The sequence below is a fragment of the Misgurnus anguillicaudatus genome, chromosome 3 (genome assembly GCF_027580225.2).
Source record: "Misgurnus anguillicaudatus chromosome 3, ASM2758022v2, whole genome shotgun sequence".
Taxonomy (NCBI): domain Eukaryota; kingdom Metazoa; phylum Chordata; class Actinopteri; order Cypriniformes; family Cobitidae; genus Misgurnus; species Misgurnus anguillicaudatus.
In genome coordinates, this window is record NC_073339.2 from 11,534,466 (window position 1) to 11,552,710 (window position 18,245).

The following is an 18,245-nucleotide window of genomic DNA, read 5'->3' on the forward strand; positions in this document are numbered from 1 at the left end:
AAAGAAGGAGAGGGTAGATTTTTGTCACTGTAAGGTCAATACATATTTAAAGGAACAGTATGTAAGAAATGTATATCAATTCATCATAAAATGGCCCTGATATGTCACTAGACATTAAGAAATCATTTTCATTTCAAGTACTTATATCACTGACAACAGTGGTCTGGCCAGGATATTGTCATTTAAAAAAGTGGAGTTGCAGCCCTCAACTGATGTTTATGTTGTCATTTTGTGTATTGGCCACCAGTTGGGTGATTGCAGTACCAGTTTTAGCCACAAGTTTTGTGATTGCAATACCAGTTTTGGCCACAATCCTACATACTGTTCCTTTAAGTCCAAACACCTTGTAAAAGTGGATTTTGCATAATATGGGCCCTTTAATATCGTAGGTCATTTTGCTTCTCAAGAAAAAGTATTCTGATTTTTAAAAAAAATTAGATATTTGTACTGATAAACAAGACAAAAAATGCAAAGAAATGAATTTTGTGAAGTGAATGATATCTCAATTTGGCCTAATGTATCCTTAACAGTGAATGCAATCCCATAATGCATTACAACCTGCTCAGTGATAAAATAATTTCAAAATGGCAGACGAGGCAAAAGTCTGTCAATGGTGCTACTTGTCAACGGTGCGTGTGGAGGGAGGAAACCAGAGACTTGGAAAGACAAAAGTTACCTGGTTGTCTTAAAATAAAATAAAAACACAACTTTTGGAATTACTAATATTCAGTGACAGCTGGTGACTTCTCTTCCGAGGGGCACGAATTGAAAATATGTGTTTGGAGTGTTGTGTGTTGCTCGTCATGTCAAAATATGTATTTGTTGCGTCGTGAACTGATGTGCATCATGCGTCATGTCAAAATACATGCCTGTTGCACAAGGGTTGAAAGGGTTATGATAAAAGAGACGTTCACAAAATACTCGCAAGATACTAACTTAACCCTAAACTCTGATTACACATGAGATTAAGCGAGTACCTGGCAAACCCGAGCGTCTCTTTTATCATAAACACCTTCGAAGCATCTGCAGAAGGCACATATTTTGACATGACGAGCCACACACGATACATGTTGTGACGAGCTTCGCATCGTGCACCCTCGAAAAAGAAATCACCGGCCGTCACTGCTAATATTTTTGTTGAATTAACTCAAAATTTTAAGTCAACCAGGTAACTTACTTTAAGAATAAGTTTACACGTGGGTGGCTATTTTCATAAACGGACATTTCAACCTCTCCGGTTTCAAAAATAACTTCATGTCACTTTTCAGAAAAGTGTTCATTGACACGTACCCGTGTATATTATGCTGTCAAGAGCATGGTGGTGTAACGAGAAGCTCAAGCCCACGTAAGCCAATCAGAATCCTGAAAACAGCAACGAATCACTTCCTGTTCCTCTTTTGAACAATGTCGCACTTTTGCCGTAGATGCGAGCTCTGGCGCATACTGTGACGTTGGCTGCCTAAACATCTGTTTGTCTCAGTTTACATGCAACCGTGTAACCGAAGATTTTCCAAATCTCCACTCTGGCCAGAGTTTTTAGAAAGAATCGGATTCAGAGTTCTCTGTTTGCGTGTAAACAAAGGGTGCAAACGGAGGGAAATGTCTCAGTTTTTCAAAATAACCATGTACGTGTAAACAGGGCCTTAGTTGAACCAACAAATTTTTTTTTTGCAGTGTATGACATTACGAACGTATAACTAATACGAAATACAACTGTATATGACTTAATATGCGATTTGCACAAAAGATGCATTTGAGGCTAATAGGGCGTGTTCGTGGCAATCGCGCCGCACAATTGGCGTCATTTGAATTCGCATCTTTGTATGTACACTGGAAAAAATGAATGTTTTACTTCGTTTTTTTCTCTTGTTTTCTAATATAAATAAATAATATTCTTAAATATATGAGATATATTTACTTGGTAAGCAAGTGTCTTAAGATAATAAGTTTTGTTTTTTTAAATAAATGATGAAAATCAAGAGGTTTTTTACTTAAAACTAGATTTCTGCCAGTGCAGTAAGAAAAATAAACTTCATTCCAGTTTCAACTTAATTCAATAAACTTAATTTAAGTTTATTTTTCTTACTGCACTGGCAGATATTTTTACCGAGCCCCTAAGGTGACATTGGATAAAAAAAAATCAAAAGTTTAGTTTCATGTGCTCACGCGAAACCTTCTTGTGCAGAATTTTTGTTTAAAGTTTAGTTTTGCGTGCGCACGTGAAACTATTGCGTGCGCACGTGAAACTTTCCTGTGCGCAAATGAAACTTTCGCTTTCACGTGCGCGCGATAGTTTCGCGTGCGCATGTGAAACTGTCGTGTTTAATTTCGCGTGCGCACATGAAACTATTGCGTTTAGTTTCGCATGTGCACGTGAAACTATCGTGCGTGCACTTGTTTTAAGTAAAAAAAACTCTTGATTTTCATCATTTATTTCAAAAAACAAGATTTATTATCTTAAGCCACTTGCTTACCAAGTAAATGTATAAAGTAGATATTTATATTAGAAAACAAGACAAAAATACTAAGTAAGACATTCATTTTTTGCAGTGTAGTCTACTCGCACAAATAGTTAAATTCGCTTCCGGTGTGTGTACGCAGCATAATAACGGACAAACTGACTGGGGAAAACAAGCTTAAGTGGGAAGGAGATGATGATAATAGTTGACAGGTGAAGATGATTGGACACACGAAACAGGTGAGGGAGTGTGCAGGATGATAGGAAATGTAGTCCAGGTGCATAGGGAGGCAAACAGTGAATACAAGAGGAACAGTACAGGAGGACAGACAGGGAGCGTGACACTACCTACATTAGCAATGAGGTTTTGGAACAGAGCCTGTGGTGTGTGTGTCGCAGTTGTGTGTTTTCGGTGTTGTCTCCGAGGAGTGGTCACCAGTACAGACACACAGATGCTGTTGTAACATGCTAGACTGAGCATAAGCACTGCTGCCATGCATCAGGGCACACAAACACCACCATAACGCTCTTTTAGTGTAAACCTGCAACTCTGTATTCACTGCCTTTAAAAATCACCAAATCCAACAGATTTTAACGGTGGTTACCGTACACGCAATGTGATGGACTAAATATAAGGAACTCAGGTTTGTATAATCAAGAGGCGCACACACACACAGCTTTCTCGGTGAAGGCCAACTGGTGTTGCAGGTACAGCTGGGCGGTTTGCTGAAAAAAGACCCCGGTGAATGGCAGCTCTAAAGACCTGGTCTTCACACTGCATGAATATAATAGCCAAGCCGGTCTGCCTCACACAAACACCCAAATACACACACACAAGAGATAATACCACTGTTGCTATGGGAGACAAGTCTTAAAGGCATTCGTCTGCAAACGCTATATTGAGAAGTGTTTCAGAAATCCATTCTCCCTGACTGTCCGTCTGAATATCCGTCAAGATGAAGGCCGGACGTGAATCAAGCTTTGCTCTCCAAGCATGCTGTGAATGAGTTCACATTCAAGGAATAGGGCCAATCGGATCGTTGATTAGTATGCCTACGTTGTGATGTCATAATGCATGCAGGTTGTGATAAATTGGTGTTTTGATGCGCCATATAAAACCTTTAGCTAAACCAAGCTAAAGTAATTTTTTTGTTTTCTACATAAAATCATCCTACATAATGTAAAGAACATTCTGTGAAAAATAAAACATTGGTATCTTTAATATTGACTGAGTAAGGTTAAAATCAATGACCGCGTTTACATGCACCCTCGTAATGCGCAAATATTGCGATTATACATTGACTCATGTAAACACAATACTTCAATAAAAATAATGCGATTAAGCTCATAATCGCAGTAAGTATAATCATATTAAAAGAGGTGGTGTATGCCGCTCTTACTGTGGGTTCACACCAAACGCATTTGAGGCGTCAAATTCGTGTCTACCACGCGTAGTTGGATGCTTGAACATTTTGAGTATACTCGCTTCATTCGTGCGTGAAAGACGCGTGTGAAATTCTAGTCATCGAGACATTCACATGAAAATTTGCGTCATGGGAGGGGCTTCTGCGACATGTCACTACCAGTGCAAGCTCCTGGTTGGTTAACGCAGTGCGTTTTTCCGCAAAAGTTAATCAAAAAGTTTCAACTCGCACGTTTCCCGTGGCAACGTTCAATTCGCGTAATTCGCGCAAACGAGGCGGAATCGCAAAATCACTTGATGCCTCTATCACGGCTGGTGTGAACGCAGCATAAATCGCAGTATGCGTCCATGTAAACGCATGTGGTGTGTTTTAGTCGCCTACCTTAAGCCCGAATTCATTTTACACTTTACATTAAGAAAGTTTTTAACATGACTTGCTGTCAGCAGTCTGCCTTCATCCAGAAACAGCTCAAATAACGCGACAGCAGCGTATACAATCGTTATAGGCACCGTCACCTCATCGAATCATCACGGCACCGAATAACGAAATACGTCTATAGACGGTTTCAGCAGTAACAACATAAACAAGTGGCTGTCGCGGTCCGCACGTAACTTCCGGTAAACTCCGCTAATAATAAATAACCACAAAGTACTTTAAACGTAGTTTATTTATCTAACAAGCAAAAAAAAAACACATAGATTACATAGGAAACCAAAACATTTGTTATTTTCGATGAGGCATTTGTTCAAGAGATCAGTTTACCAACTAGTCAGACCATTAAAAAAACGAAACCGGAAGTAAGGTTCGAATCCAGACGTGTATCACGTGCGTCCGATGAAACCGTCTATAAGAACTTCCTGGTGATTTAACATAAGTAATTTAAAGGAAAACACCACAGATTTCCAATATTTTACTATGTTCTTACCTCAACTTAGACGAATTCATACATATCTATCTTTATTTCAATGCGTGCACTTAATCTTTGTACGGCGCGTTGTGAATGTGTTAGCATTTAGCCTAGCACCATTCATTCTTTAGGATCCAAACAGGGATGAATTTAGAAGCCACCAAACACTTCCATGTTTTAAAGACTGTCACATGAGTAGTCACACGAGTAAGCATGGTGGCACAAAACAAAACGTGACAATTTTAAGCGGATAAAAATAAGAACTACATTGCATGGCCGAAGAGCACCCAGTCTGCAGCACTCCGACCTCGGACGTAGTAATATTGACGGAAGTTTGAGCGAGAGGGTGATGAGTCAGGATGAAGTTACTGCACGCCAAGGTCGGAAGTGTTTGGTGGCTTTAAATTCATCCCTGTTTGGATCCAAAGGAATGAATGGGGCTAGGCTAAGTGCTAATGCATTCACGATGTGCTGTACAAAGATTAAGTGCAAGCATTGAAAAAAGATAGATTTGTATTAATTCGTCTAAGTTGAGGTAAGAACATAGTCAAATATTGAAAAAATTGTGGTGTTTTCCTTTAAAACAGTGGACCATATATGTGAGTTCATCATTTGTGCTCTGCATTGGGCTATGTGTTAATAATCAGAAAACTGCATGTAAACAGGAGTGAAGAGGTTAGTTCCAGTCATGTAAACATCTTACTGCGAATAAGTTCTTACTCTAATTATTAGAAATAATCTCATTATTGGTGTACATGCAAATGCAGTCAATGACTGATATCAAATTTTAATTAGATTAGATTGTGAGACTTTAGCATGGACTGCAGGGTCACAAATGATATCCAATTGCTTATTTTCAGTATCCCTGTGCATAGCTCCCAGATCAGAAGGGTGTTTACAGGGGCGGAGTGTTAAAAAATTGAGGAGGTTGGGATGCAATCATGAGGCTCACTCACACACACGGTGCCTCTCATTCACAGGAGCAGTGCCATTAGCATCTTTCCTGAAGCTTCCGTGGGCCAATAAATGCCAGCAGTCAAGCAAGACTGCTCTGAATTCATCACTTTCTCGCATTCTTTCTCTCCTCCACATCCCTTCTTTTTTCTTCCTGTCTGTCTGTAAATGTGAGCAGCATCATGCCCCCTGATGAGTCACCTCTGTCATAAGAGAACCGCAGAGAGAGAGAGAGAGAGAGAGAGAGAGAGAGAGAGAGAGAGAGAGAGAGAGAGAGAGAGAGAGAGAGAGAGAGAGCATCTCTTCACCCCACTCTACCACACATGAACATAACAAAAATCACCAGACTTAAAGGGATAGTTCACCCGTTAAATGAAAAAATGACATTGTCATGTCATTCCAAATCTGTATTACTTTCTTCTGTGCAACACAAAAGGTGAATTTTGGAAAGGATATTTCGGATTATTGCGTCTAGTCTTTATATTCACTCTTTATATGTTAAAAGTAAATGGGGACGTGTTAAGCAACAAAAGAACGAAACATAAAAGTATCATGAATGCAATCCGTATAACTACTGCACGTTATTACAAGTATGCAATGCAATGGCATTATGTGAGAAGCTGAACAAAATGTGTAACTCATTATTTACTGATAATTATCACCGTGGGCTGTGACCGGATCATTAAGCCAATGAATTTAATTCAATATCTTTACGATTACGAATATCACTACGATTCTTCAACACATCATTCAGAATTTTTTTTTAATTAATTTTATGAATTGGATTAACACATGAGTCATACACTGTAAACAATGACTTTCTTACTAGTATTTTTGTCTTGTTTGCAGTACAAATATCTAAACATTCTTAAATCAAGATGTATTTTCTTGATGAGCAAAATGACCTCACTGTAAAAAAATCTGTAGAAATTACAATGTTATTGCAGCTGGGTTGCCGGTAATTTACCGTAGATTTACATTTATGTTATTTACTGGCAAGAGTTTGTTCAAAGTTAAATAAATTTTAAATATTATCAAGTCTTTATCTTTACAGAATAAAACTTTACAATAACAGCCTCATGCAAAGCATTCTGGGTACCAGAAATCATCATCAACCTTTTTCTGTTTTTTGCTTCAGATTTTGTTTCCCAGAATGTTTTGCTTGATGCTGTTTTTTAGTTTTACTCTGTAAAGACAAATACTTATAAATGTTTAATGTTCATTTAACTTTGAACAAAATGTTGCCAGTAAAAAACATAAATTTAAATCTACGGTAAGTTACCGGCAACCCAGCTGCAATTTCTACGGAATTTTTTTACAGTGTAAGAAAATAAGTCTAAAACATTTACAATTTAAGTGAAATTGTGGTTAAAGCTAGCAAAAATATCTGCCGGGTGAGAAAATTTTCTTGAATAAAGTGTTTAAAAAAAAAGTTTTTTTTCTCACCCCATTGGCAAAATTTTTTCCTTGTTTTAACCACAATTTTACAGAGCCCCTAAGGGGACATGGAGCAAAAATTAAATAAACTTTTGCGTGCGCACGTGTAACAAAAGTGTAAATAAACTTTAGTTTTGCATGCTCACCTAAAAAGCGAAAGTTTCAAGTGCGCACGCGATAGTTTCACGTCAGCATGCGATACTAAAAGCGGTAGTTTCAGATGTGCGCGAAAGTTTCAGGTGAGCATTTAAAAAAAAATCTGCACATGAAGGTTTTGCGTGAGCACATGAAACTAAACTTTAGATATTTTTTACTCCAATGTCACATTAGGGGCTCGGTACAATATCACTTAAATTGTTTTTAAGGTCATTTTGCTCATCAAGAAAATACATCTTGATTTAAGAATTTTTAGATATTTGTACTGAAAACGAGACAAAAATACTAAGTAAGAAAGCCATTTTTTGCAGTGTAAGCACCACCTATATGATTCATTATGGTACTTTTTTTTCATTTTGGAGCTCCAGTCCCTATTCACTTTAATGTGGATAAAAGTGACCAGGACTTTTTTTTTAAATTCACTTATAAAAAAAGTTTAAAATGTTAGGAGAGTGAGTAAATGATGACAGAATCTCTGTCTCTCTCTCTCTCTCTCTCTCTCTCTCTCTCTCTCTCTCTCTCTCTCTCTCTCTCTCTCTCTCTCTCTTTCTCTCTTTCTCTCTCCCTCAGAATCAAATTTCTAAGGTCCAAAGCGTATCAAATGTGCAGCATTTCTTTATTCACGAGGACAGGGATAGCAATGCTCTCTGAAATACCACAGGAAGTATCCTCCCACAGCAGAGCGACATAATTATGGAAATAGATAAATAAATAATATTATATAGCAGGCAGTATCATTTCCATGCTGCTGTGAGTAATATGAGGCTCTATAGCTTCTGCAAAACACACACGGTTCTGCGGCAACTTCACAGAAAGGCAATTAATTACATATTAGACTAAACTAGCCTTAAAATCTCAGGAGACTTCAGTTGTATGTTCACACTGAAAGTAGTGTGAATTCACTTCTGTCAATAATATTTTGTATGTTACGTATAAAAGCACTTTCGATGTAAATATGAGATTTTGTTCCTACATCCAGATTATAAAGTAGATAGGACGAAACATACTATATTTGACATTAATCTTTTTTCTGATTCAGAAAAGACCATACATTAAATCTTTCATGAGCAGCACACCACAATAAGATGTGTCACAGAAAGAAACTGCACTTTTCCAGAAAAATCTTAACCCTAGAAATAGAGGAAGGAGGGAGAGGAAGACCACCTCTCGTCAGTCGAAGGGATTTTTTCCTGGAGACATGTTGAAATTGGATTTCTGTCACCACTGGAGAGGCATGGTGGCTCTACATGGCAAGTAAAAATGGCGCTTTAAGAAAAGCAACCGACACACGGGGCGTAAAGGATTCATATAAAGTATCTATGCGTACCAATGAGTGTTTCTTTCTACCCGCCAATACAAAACAGTTGTTGTCATGCTAAATTTATTCACTATATTCCCTGCTGGAAAAAAACTATTAAACCATTACAGAAAATTCTAATGGTTTTCATTAAAATACCAATAGGAACCATTAGCTTTTACCATTAAAACCACTACACTGTAGTGTGTTTTGGGACATATTCCATTAGAACCAATACATAGAACCAATAGAACCAATACATACCATTAGAGACCAACAAAGACCACTACATTGTAGTGTGTTTTGGGCCATATTCCATTAGAACCAATACATAGAACCAATACATACCATTAGAGACCAACAAAAACCAATACATTTTAGTGTGTTTTGGGCCATATTCCATTAGAACCAATAAAATTTCCAATAAAACCAATAAAACTATTAGAATTTTCTGTAATGGTTTTATTGTTTTTTTTAGCAGGGTTGTCTCTTTTCATGCAACACATTTCATGTCTCTTGAATCACACTGTGGTTTATGTCCTCATAGGTAACACAACTACTTTAAAACTCAAATTTATTGTTGAATTATTTGATCAGTGGATATGTAATAAATGGGATACAGTAACACAGTCAGCTGGTCATTATTCCAATCTATTCCAATATATTTTGAGATACAAAATGTCTATGGGGCAGTTTCCGGGACAGGCTTTAGATGAATCTAGGATTAGGCCTTAGCTACATTAGGGAATGTTTTGTTCTAAAAAAAAACCTCAAAACATCCCTAAAACATAATAAACCAAAATGAGCTTCAGTAAATTTCAAACATTTTCTTCTTTAGGGAGATCACTGATTCATTCATATAATGCTGATTCAGTAACACAATAATTCAGTAACACAATATTCATTCAGATCTAAAGAAAAAATATTACACTGTTTATAGATGGTCCTATTTGGGTAGTTTGAGGCTGATGCAATGTTGAGACACCTTTAGAACTAACAGACCTAATAGTGTTACACAGCCAGACGTTTGCCTATTGGCATAATATCTTTTCTACTTTGCTGCTTATTCTGGCCAAGTCCGCCCACTGACATGTAAAGTTGTTGTTACGTACTGTTAAAGACTAGAAAATCAATTATACAACAAACATAAAATAACTATTCAATGTAAAAATTGAACTACATACAATTGCAGACGCTGAAGACAATAGTATAAATGTGTGCAGACAGACATGCTAGTCATGTTCACTTGGACTTTCTCCAGATGTTAACATACATTACTAGATGAAAGCTGAATATACAATAGGCTGAGGTGTCTTTAGCATCAAAGACTTGATTCAAAAAGCCGTGAAAAGCTTTCATAGTTTTTCCTCAAATGCTTTTTTTAAGCCAACAGACTACTTTAAAATAAAACCTTAAAGAAGCCTAAGACAAAGGACCTAAGTAAAGCTACCGTCTGAAAAATGCTGCGTTGTTTCAATGCATGGTTGGGTAAAATATGGACAAACACAAATGCTGGCTTAAAGGGGAAATTTCACAAGACTTTTTTAGATGTAAAATAAATCTTTGGTGTCCCAAGAGTACGTATGTGACGTTTTAGCTCAAAATACCATATCGATAATTTACTGTAGCATGTTAAAAATTGGCACTTTGTAGGGATGGGCAATATAAACGATATGCAATATAAACGATAGAAAATTGGCATACGATAGAGATTTTAAATCTATTGCACTATCGCGATAATGCATGTTGATGACACAATCTACCCGTGAACTTTAGAGCCACGAGCTGCAGCCGAATAAACATGGATGAAAGCGTCAGCGAAACAGAGGAACTCGTGAAAAAGACAGATGCAACATCTATTTTTTGGATTTAAGCCACAAGTTACATAAGTTAACTGCTGCTCCACGCGCGAAATTGGCATTATGGTCTAGTAATTGTATATATATGCAGTATAGTCCCCACAAGCATTTAAAGTGTTTAGTGTTCTAAAAATAATTAACTGTGTTTTTAGCAGGTAGATCTTGTCGGCTTTATCATTTTAAAAGTAGATCACCACACAAAAAAGTCTGGACACCCCTGCTGTAGAGTGTGTCAGGCAAAAGTTCCAGCTAAGAGAGGTAACAAGACTAATCTGGCCATAACGGTTTACTTTTACTTACTTTTTTAGCAGTTTGGCTTTTGTAAGGGTCTATATAACCTGTTCTGAAACGAGTCTATTGAAATTATTATATCGCAATACATATCGCTATCGCAAGAGGCTGCAATGTATAACGCAATATGGATTTTAGGCCATATCGCCCATCCCTAGCACTTTGTAGGTGTGAGCAAAAATGTGCAGATTTGTGGTGTGTCTTTTAAAATGCAAATGAGTTGATCTCTGCACTAAATGCCAGTGTCGTGGTTGGTTAGTGCAAATTAAAGTGCAATATTATCCCTTTCTGACATCACAAGGGGAGCCAGATTTCAATGACCTATTTTTTTATATGCTTGCAGAGAATGGTTTACCAAAACTAAGTTACTGAATTGATCTTTTTCACATTTTCTAGGTTGATAGAAGCACTGGGGACCCAATTATAGCACTTAAACATGGAAAAAGTCTGATTTTCATGATATGTCCCCTTTAAAGTAATCCTAGAAAATGTCCAGATTTAACCAAGTTACGGCTTGAATCAACCCAGCATTTGTTTAGAGTGTTAATGTTAACTCCAAAAGATATTTAGGTTTAATACTGCATTCAGACAAGCAGCAACTAGCAGTAGCAGACCAATGCGATCTTATTCATTTTAATGGAAACTTGGTGACTTCCGGACGGCACGAACGACCAGTGGCGACCAGAGAGGGCATGTCCAATCACGCGACAAAGTTAAGAAAAGTTTAACTTTATGCAAATGATGAGCGACTTTCAGGAGCGACTACTGTACCAATGAGAGCGAAGCAGTAGAGTTCACGTCATCCTTCTCTCGTCAGTTCCTGGAGTGGACGTTACTCATTTGTTTATGACAACCAGATTTAGAAACGCCTCCTAACGACCTCATTAAAAGAGACGAGTGAAACACCAACAAAGTCGCTTATAATGTAAATGTACAGTTGGATTTAAATATAGGGCTTAAGATGCAACCCTTCACTAGCAAGATCATCTCTTAAAGTTCTCAACCTAAACACTTTAGTATGTCAACACAAGCCCACACTCGAACTAAAACTTTGACTCAGTCTGTGATGACTAAAGAAGGACTCTTGTTCTATTACAAAAACACAAACGCTGTGTTTGTAGGACACTTTCATCTCTCAAGTCTGCGTGCCTCTGTCTCTAATGCATTATGTACTGACAAGTGTTTGATACTGCTGAAGCAATCTGTTGATTGTAATCAAGTATCTGTTGAGAAGATAAGGAGCCTGTAAAAAAGGCTAGAAGAGTTGGAAAGATTTAAGACAATGGAGATTTTCACACAGCACAACATGCTAAAAGCACACCTTAGCAACTTTATAGCAACACCTCGGCAACCACACCCATGATTTCGCTATAGGAATATATTTTGCTTGTACACACTGCAGTACAACTTTCAGGAGTGACAACCGCATTTAAAAGCGGGAGTGAATCCCCTAAATCAGTGGTTCTCAAACTGGGGTCCGGGGCCCCCAGGGGGGCCGCGAGATGGTTCCATGGGGGCCCCAGTTTTATGACATTTTATAAAATACATTAATTTATCATGAATTCTGTGTAATTAAACCTAAAAAATAAGGCTACTAACCAACAGCACTACTTTGCATACTATAATAAGTTTTGACTAATTAAAATGTTACGTTTTAGAATAAAATTGTCATAAATTTTCTTTGTGGGGGCCGCGAAGGAATGCACCGTACACATGGGGAGGCTGCATGCTGAAAAAATTTGAGAACCACTGCCCTAAATGATCATTCCATGTCTGTACATGTCCCGAAAATGTGATGATTGACAGAGAGATAACCATAGCAACGTTCTGCAGTCTCGCGTGGTTATCATTCACGGCTTTGACCAAAATAGTATTATGGCGTTATATTATGCAATTTTAATAAACCGCCGTCTTGGCGTTGCGTGTTGTACTCATATTGAGTGCTGTCTTTGTGTTGCCAGGTCCACATCTTTTTTGGGCTTATATACCATTGTGTAGCTTAACTTTTTTTTGTTTTAGTGCTATTAAAGTGGGAAGGTGCCGGTCCCAATAGTTTGGTCTTTGAAGTAAAACATTAGAATTTATTTTGGTTTATTTTCTTGTTTTTCATGCAAGATCTGGCAACACACGTAGTCAAATGCTCGTGCCTCTGTCGTTTTCTGCACCGCGCATACATTTGTAAAACTAAAAAAACACAGTTAACCTATGGTAAGCAAAATCATCCTTTTCATCATCGACACACAAGCACTACTCCCATTTTTTTAGGAAATGTAAAAATGTGTAGACCATTATTCAAGGTGTAAACAACACTGGTCCAGAAGCACTCCCTGTTTCAGTTTTTAACACTAAACAAAATATTAATATTAATTAATATTAGAACAAAATACAACCAACTGAAAATTTAATCTGAATTAAAATAAATGTGAACTAAAAAACGTAAAAACATCATGAAGTGCTTCTGGACTAGGGATCGATCGATATGGATTTTTTTTGTGCCGATGCCGATACCGATTTTTGTTTCATCAGCCTTAGCCAGTGACCGATACAGGCTGATGATTTTCTTGATCCGATATTTGGAGCCGTTACTGCTTTTTACATCATAAAAATGACACGATGATGTAAAATGATACAAGTCTCAATTTAAAAAAGTAACATTTATTGAACTTAAAAAAAACGATATTTAACAAATAGTAAAAACAGGTGAGGGTGCTATTGAACCATGAACTGCACTCTCTCCACAATGACGAGGAACTAGCTAAGGATACTGATTTCTAGCACTTTACTACTACAGATAAATATATAGAGATGAGAAATAAAAACCCGCTTTGTGCAGCTATGATCAGCTGTTAGGCTGAGCTTTCGATGTTGAAATGGGAAGGTTGGTTGTTTTTAGTCAAATGACCAGCAATCGCTTGCAGCTTCCAGCACTCTGTCTGTAAATAATGCCGGAAAAAAACGGTGAACACAGCAGCCACATATCGGCCGATGCCGATACACACAAATTGGCAAAAATCGGCCCGATATATCGGTCTATCACTATTCTGGACCAGCGTTGTTTACATCTTGCAAAATGGTCTATAAGGTTAATATTATTTATGAAATATTATAATAATATTTTCTGATTTTTTTAACAAATAAAACTTTGATATAATTTATTGATATATTTTCTTTACAATAACATTAAATTACGAGTTTATTAAATGTGCAATGAGACCAGGGTCATTTATTGATAACGTAGTTAATGTAAATCGTGATTTTATGTTGTCTTTTTTCAAGGAAAGAAAGGTGAAATTTAGAGAAGAGTAGCAGGTTGGGAAGGTGGAGGTGTTGCCAAATCACTGATGATTACACACCGTTCACAGAAAAACGCTCAACCAGCGACACCATGGCAACAACACTCTTCTCAGTCCAGGCAGGTAATCAGCTTGGTAGATAAGTGATCTCTCTTTATCTCACTTCTTTCTCTCTCTCTCTCTCTCTCTCTCTCTCTCTCTCTCTCTCTCTCTCTCTCTTTCTCACACACACACACACACACACACACACACACACACACACACACACACACACACACACACACACACACACACAGAACCACTAAACAATTTTTTTTTAGTTTTCCTTCTAGGAAACACTGGGTCCTTGTTTCTCATTCCATTTGAAATTAGTCTGTTCAGCTGAATTGGCAGAAGACTGTGATACACACACACACACACACACACACACACACACACACACACACACACACACACACACACACACACACACACACACACACTAGGGGTCTAAAGGGTAAACCATCCAAACTCCACTGTTAGTTTTGCGCTGTTCGACACAGACATCCGAATGAGAGTCGCAGTTTTTTGCTATTCTTTCCAAAACAGCTTCCAAGATGGTTGCAGGTATAGCCATTGAGCTGGAAACCCAAATGGCTCTCCACCTCCAATCACCTGATGTCACTGGCCCTTGAGGGAGCCCTCAACCAATCGGTGTAAAGCACTGAGTAGTAATATCCAAAAACTCTGTATTTGATTGCCTGTGTCTGAATATTGTAGTCTAACTACAGTAACCAGAGCCAAAATGGCTCCAGGTGGATTGGCAGTGACTCGAGCCAATATGGCAGCCAATGCAGCATGTCTCGCTTGTAGCAGAGGACCTCTGGTTTTAATGGGCAAGAGGCAGACAGTCAGGACAAGGCTTGTTTCTCCTGAAACTGGACCTGAATGACTTCTACAGTCTCTGAGACAGATGGTGGAGTTATTAAGGATACGCACAGAGAGAATGAATTAAGGAGAGGAAAGGATATCGGTGCAAATATGTGTGTCTTATCCGCTGACCAAACCACAATCCAGTTTGAATAGCCACTCTACGTCGTAAAATGTACCTCATTATAGATCATTGTGTTTACAAAGGGCTATTTACAAATGTACCTGTAGCTCAATTTGGTAGAGAATTAGGTTAGCACAAAGGCTGCAGGTTAGATTTCCAGGGAACAGATATGGTGATAAAATAGTATAAATATACAATTACTTGGCACAACTATTACCACCCAAATATATAGAGTATGTTGAAAGAGCGGATTCAGGTGATTGGATGATAGCGGTGAAGTGATACTGTAAAATCCCAGTACAGTTTGCAAGATCACGATATCGGTTTCATTCTCCACAACCTTGCGCTCACAAAATACCGACACGCAAGTTAGGAATTCAGAGCTATTTTTATGGACATGTTTACATTCTTACCTTATTTGCATAATTTTAGTGAATCAGATGCAAAAACAATGCAAGGCAGCTTGTGCAAATAAACAACGCTATTAGCGAGCATGATTAGTGATTTTACTTTCACCACCACCTTTCTAAGAAGGGCGTTTATACAACCCCACCTAACCTTTTTTTGACTTATGAATATTAAATAGATGACGTAATACTCGCCCAATAGTCTTTACTTAGAGGTGAGTGAATGCTAGGTATAGTGGACCTGTTAACAAAACTCCAATATAAGAAACACGTCCCTGTTTATTTTTTGTTATTTTGCCAAAATTGTTTCAGTAATCAGGATTTGCCAAAAATCCCCAAAGCCCAGGGAACACAAAAGCCCTACATCTAATAGTGATCAACCACAATGTCTTAAGCATACACACACTTCATCTGCACATCCTCTTCCCACCATTTCATCTGCATCCCATCATGACAGAAGCAACAAGATGCATGGTTGGCTGGGTCGGTCAGTGAAAAGCTGTACAGTCTAGAGCTAGAAAATTGATCTCCATATCAATTATAGAGCTGCTGGGGTCTTTTTCCTTCCTGGCTGCAGAAGCCTGGAGAAATTGCTTGGCTATAGCCATGGCATATTTTTCACCACTTTAGGCAAAAATCCATGTCGATTACGCAGCCAATCGATGGCCTGCGTCTCTTGCTCAGCGGTGCTGCTAAACGCATCAATGATGAGCCCAGTGTGGGCGGCAGAGACAGTAAGACAGGGCATAAGAGAGTAAGATAGACAGGGAGGTAAACAGTGAGAATGTGAGTGAGGAAAACAAAGTAAATGACAGTGAGACAGAGAAAATATAAGAGAAGAAAAGGAAGACAGGCAGAGACTGACAGGGAGGAAAATGAGAGTAGAACGGGGTGGAAATAAAAGAGGAGGAAGGAGAGTGAGACAGGGAGGAAATAAAAGATGAAGGAGAGTGAGACAGGCAAGGAAGGGTTAATAAGAGTGAGATAGGAAGAAAATAAAAGCATGAAGAGAGAGAGAAGCAGGGAGAGACAATGAGAGCTAGACAGAGGAAATAAAAGATGGAGAAGAGTGAGACAGGCAGGGAGGGATAATAAGAGTGAGATAGGGAGGAAATAAATGCATGAAGAGGGAGAGCAAGGCAGGGAGAGACAATGAGAGTAAGACAGGGAGGAAATAAAAGAGGATGAAGTAGAGTAAGACAGGCAGATAGGGACAATGGGAGTGAGACAGGTAGGGAAAAAGATGAAGGAGAGTGAGACAGGCAGGGGGAACAATGAGAGTGAGACAGGGAGGAAAGGAAAGAAAACAGGAGAGTGAGACAGGCAGGAAGTGACAATGACAGAAAGAAAATAAAGGAGAATGAAGGTGAGACATGCAGGGAACGACAGTGAGAGTGAGACAGGTAGGATTAAAGAAAGTGAGACAGAGGAATAAAAAGAGGAGGAAGTAAAGTGGGACAGGCAGATAGGGACGATTGGAGTGAGACAATGAGGAAATAAAAGATTAAGGGGAGTGAGACAGGCAGGGGGCAATGAAAGTGAGACAGGGAGGAAATAAAAGATGAAGTGGAGTGAGACAAGCACTAGGGACAATGAGAGTCATACAGAGAGGAAATAAAAGATGAAGGGGAGCAAGACAGGCAGGGGGAAAGAAAAGAAAACATATTAGAGTGAGACAGGCAGGGAAAGACAATGAGAGTGAGACAGGGAGGAAATAAACAAATAAAAAATAAAGGGGAGTGAGACAGGCAGCGGGGAAAATGAAAGTGAGACAGGAAGGAAATAAAAGATGAAATGGAGTGAGACAGGCACGGAGGACAATGGGAGCCAGACAGGGAGGAAATAAAAGATATAGGGGGGCAAGACAGGTAGGGACAGTGAGAGTGAGACAGGTAAGAAATTAAGGAGGATTAGAGCAATGAGGCAGGCAGGAAAGGGCAATGAGAGTTAGACAGAGGAAATAAAAGAGGAAGAAGTAGAGTGAGACAGCGAGGAAATAAAAGATGAAGGAGAGTGAGACAGGCAGGGGGACAATGGGAGTGAGACAGGCAGGGGGGACAATGAGAGTCATACAGGGAGGAAAAAAAAGAAAACATAGGAGAGTGAGACAGGCAGGGAGTGACAATGACAGGAAGGAAATAAATGAGAATGAAGGTGAGACATGCCGGAAGGGACAAAGAGAGTGAGACATAGAGTGAGACATAGAGAGTAGAGTGAGACAGGGAGAAAATAAAAGATGAAGGAGAGTAAGACAGGCAGAGAGGGACAATGAGAGTGAGACAGGGAGGAAATAAAAGATGAAGGGGAGTGAGACAGGCAGGGGGACAATGGAAGTGAGACAGGGGGGAAATTAAAGATGAAGGGGAGCAAGACAGGCAGGGGGACAATGAGAGTCATACAGGGAGGAAATAAAAGATAAAGGGGAGCAAGACAGGCAGGGGGACAATAAGAGCCATACAGTGACAGGCAGGGAGTGACAAAGACAGGTAGGAAATTAAATAGGATTAGGGCATTGAGACAGGCAGGAAAAGACAATGAGAGTTAGACAGAGGAAATAAAAGACTAAGAAGTAGAGTGAGACAGGGAGGAAATAAAAGATGAAGGAGAGTAAGACAGACAGAGAGGGACAATGAGAGTGAAACAGGGAGGAAATAAACGATGAAGGGGAGTGAGACAGGCAGTGGGACAATGGGAGTGAGACAGGGAGGAAATAAAAGATGTAGGAGAGT

At 38.8% G+C, this 18,245-nt stretch overlaps 1 protein-coding gene and 1 long non-coding RNA gene across 2 annotated transcripts in view; one reads left to right on the forward strand and one right to left on the reverse strand.

The window, feature by feature from the left end:
- The window catches only part of bcl9 (BCL9 transcription coactivator), a 141,401-nt gene that overhangs the window by 115,888 nt on the left and 7,268 nt on the right, over positions 1-18,245 (reverse strand). The window lies entirely within an intron of this gene.
- Positions 1-18,245, forward strand: part of LOC129444174 (uncharacterized) — an 81,200-nt gene that overhangs the window by 50,384 nt on the left and 12,571 nt on the right. The window contains exon 2 of the long non-coding RNA XR_012365630.1: positions 14,060-14,199. This is a non-coding gene — a long non-coding RNA (uncharacterized lncRNA). The remainder of the gene's footprint in view (positions 1-14,059; positions 14,200-18,245) is intronic.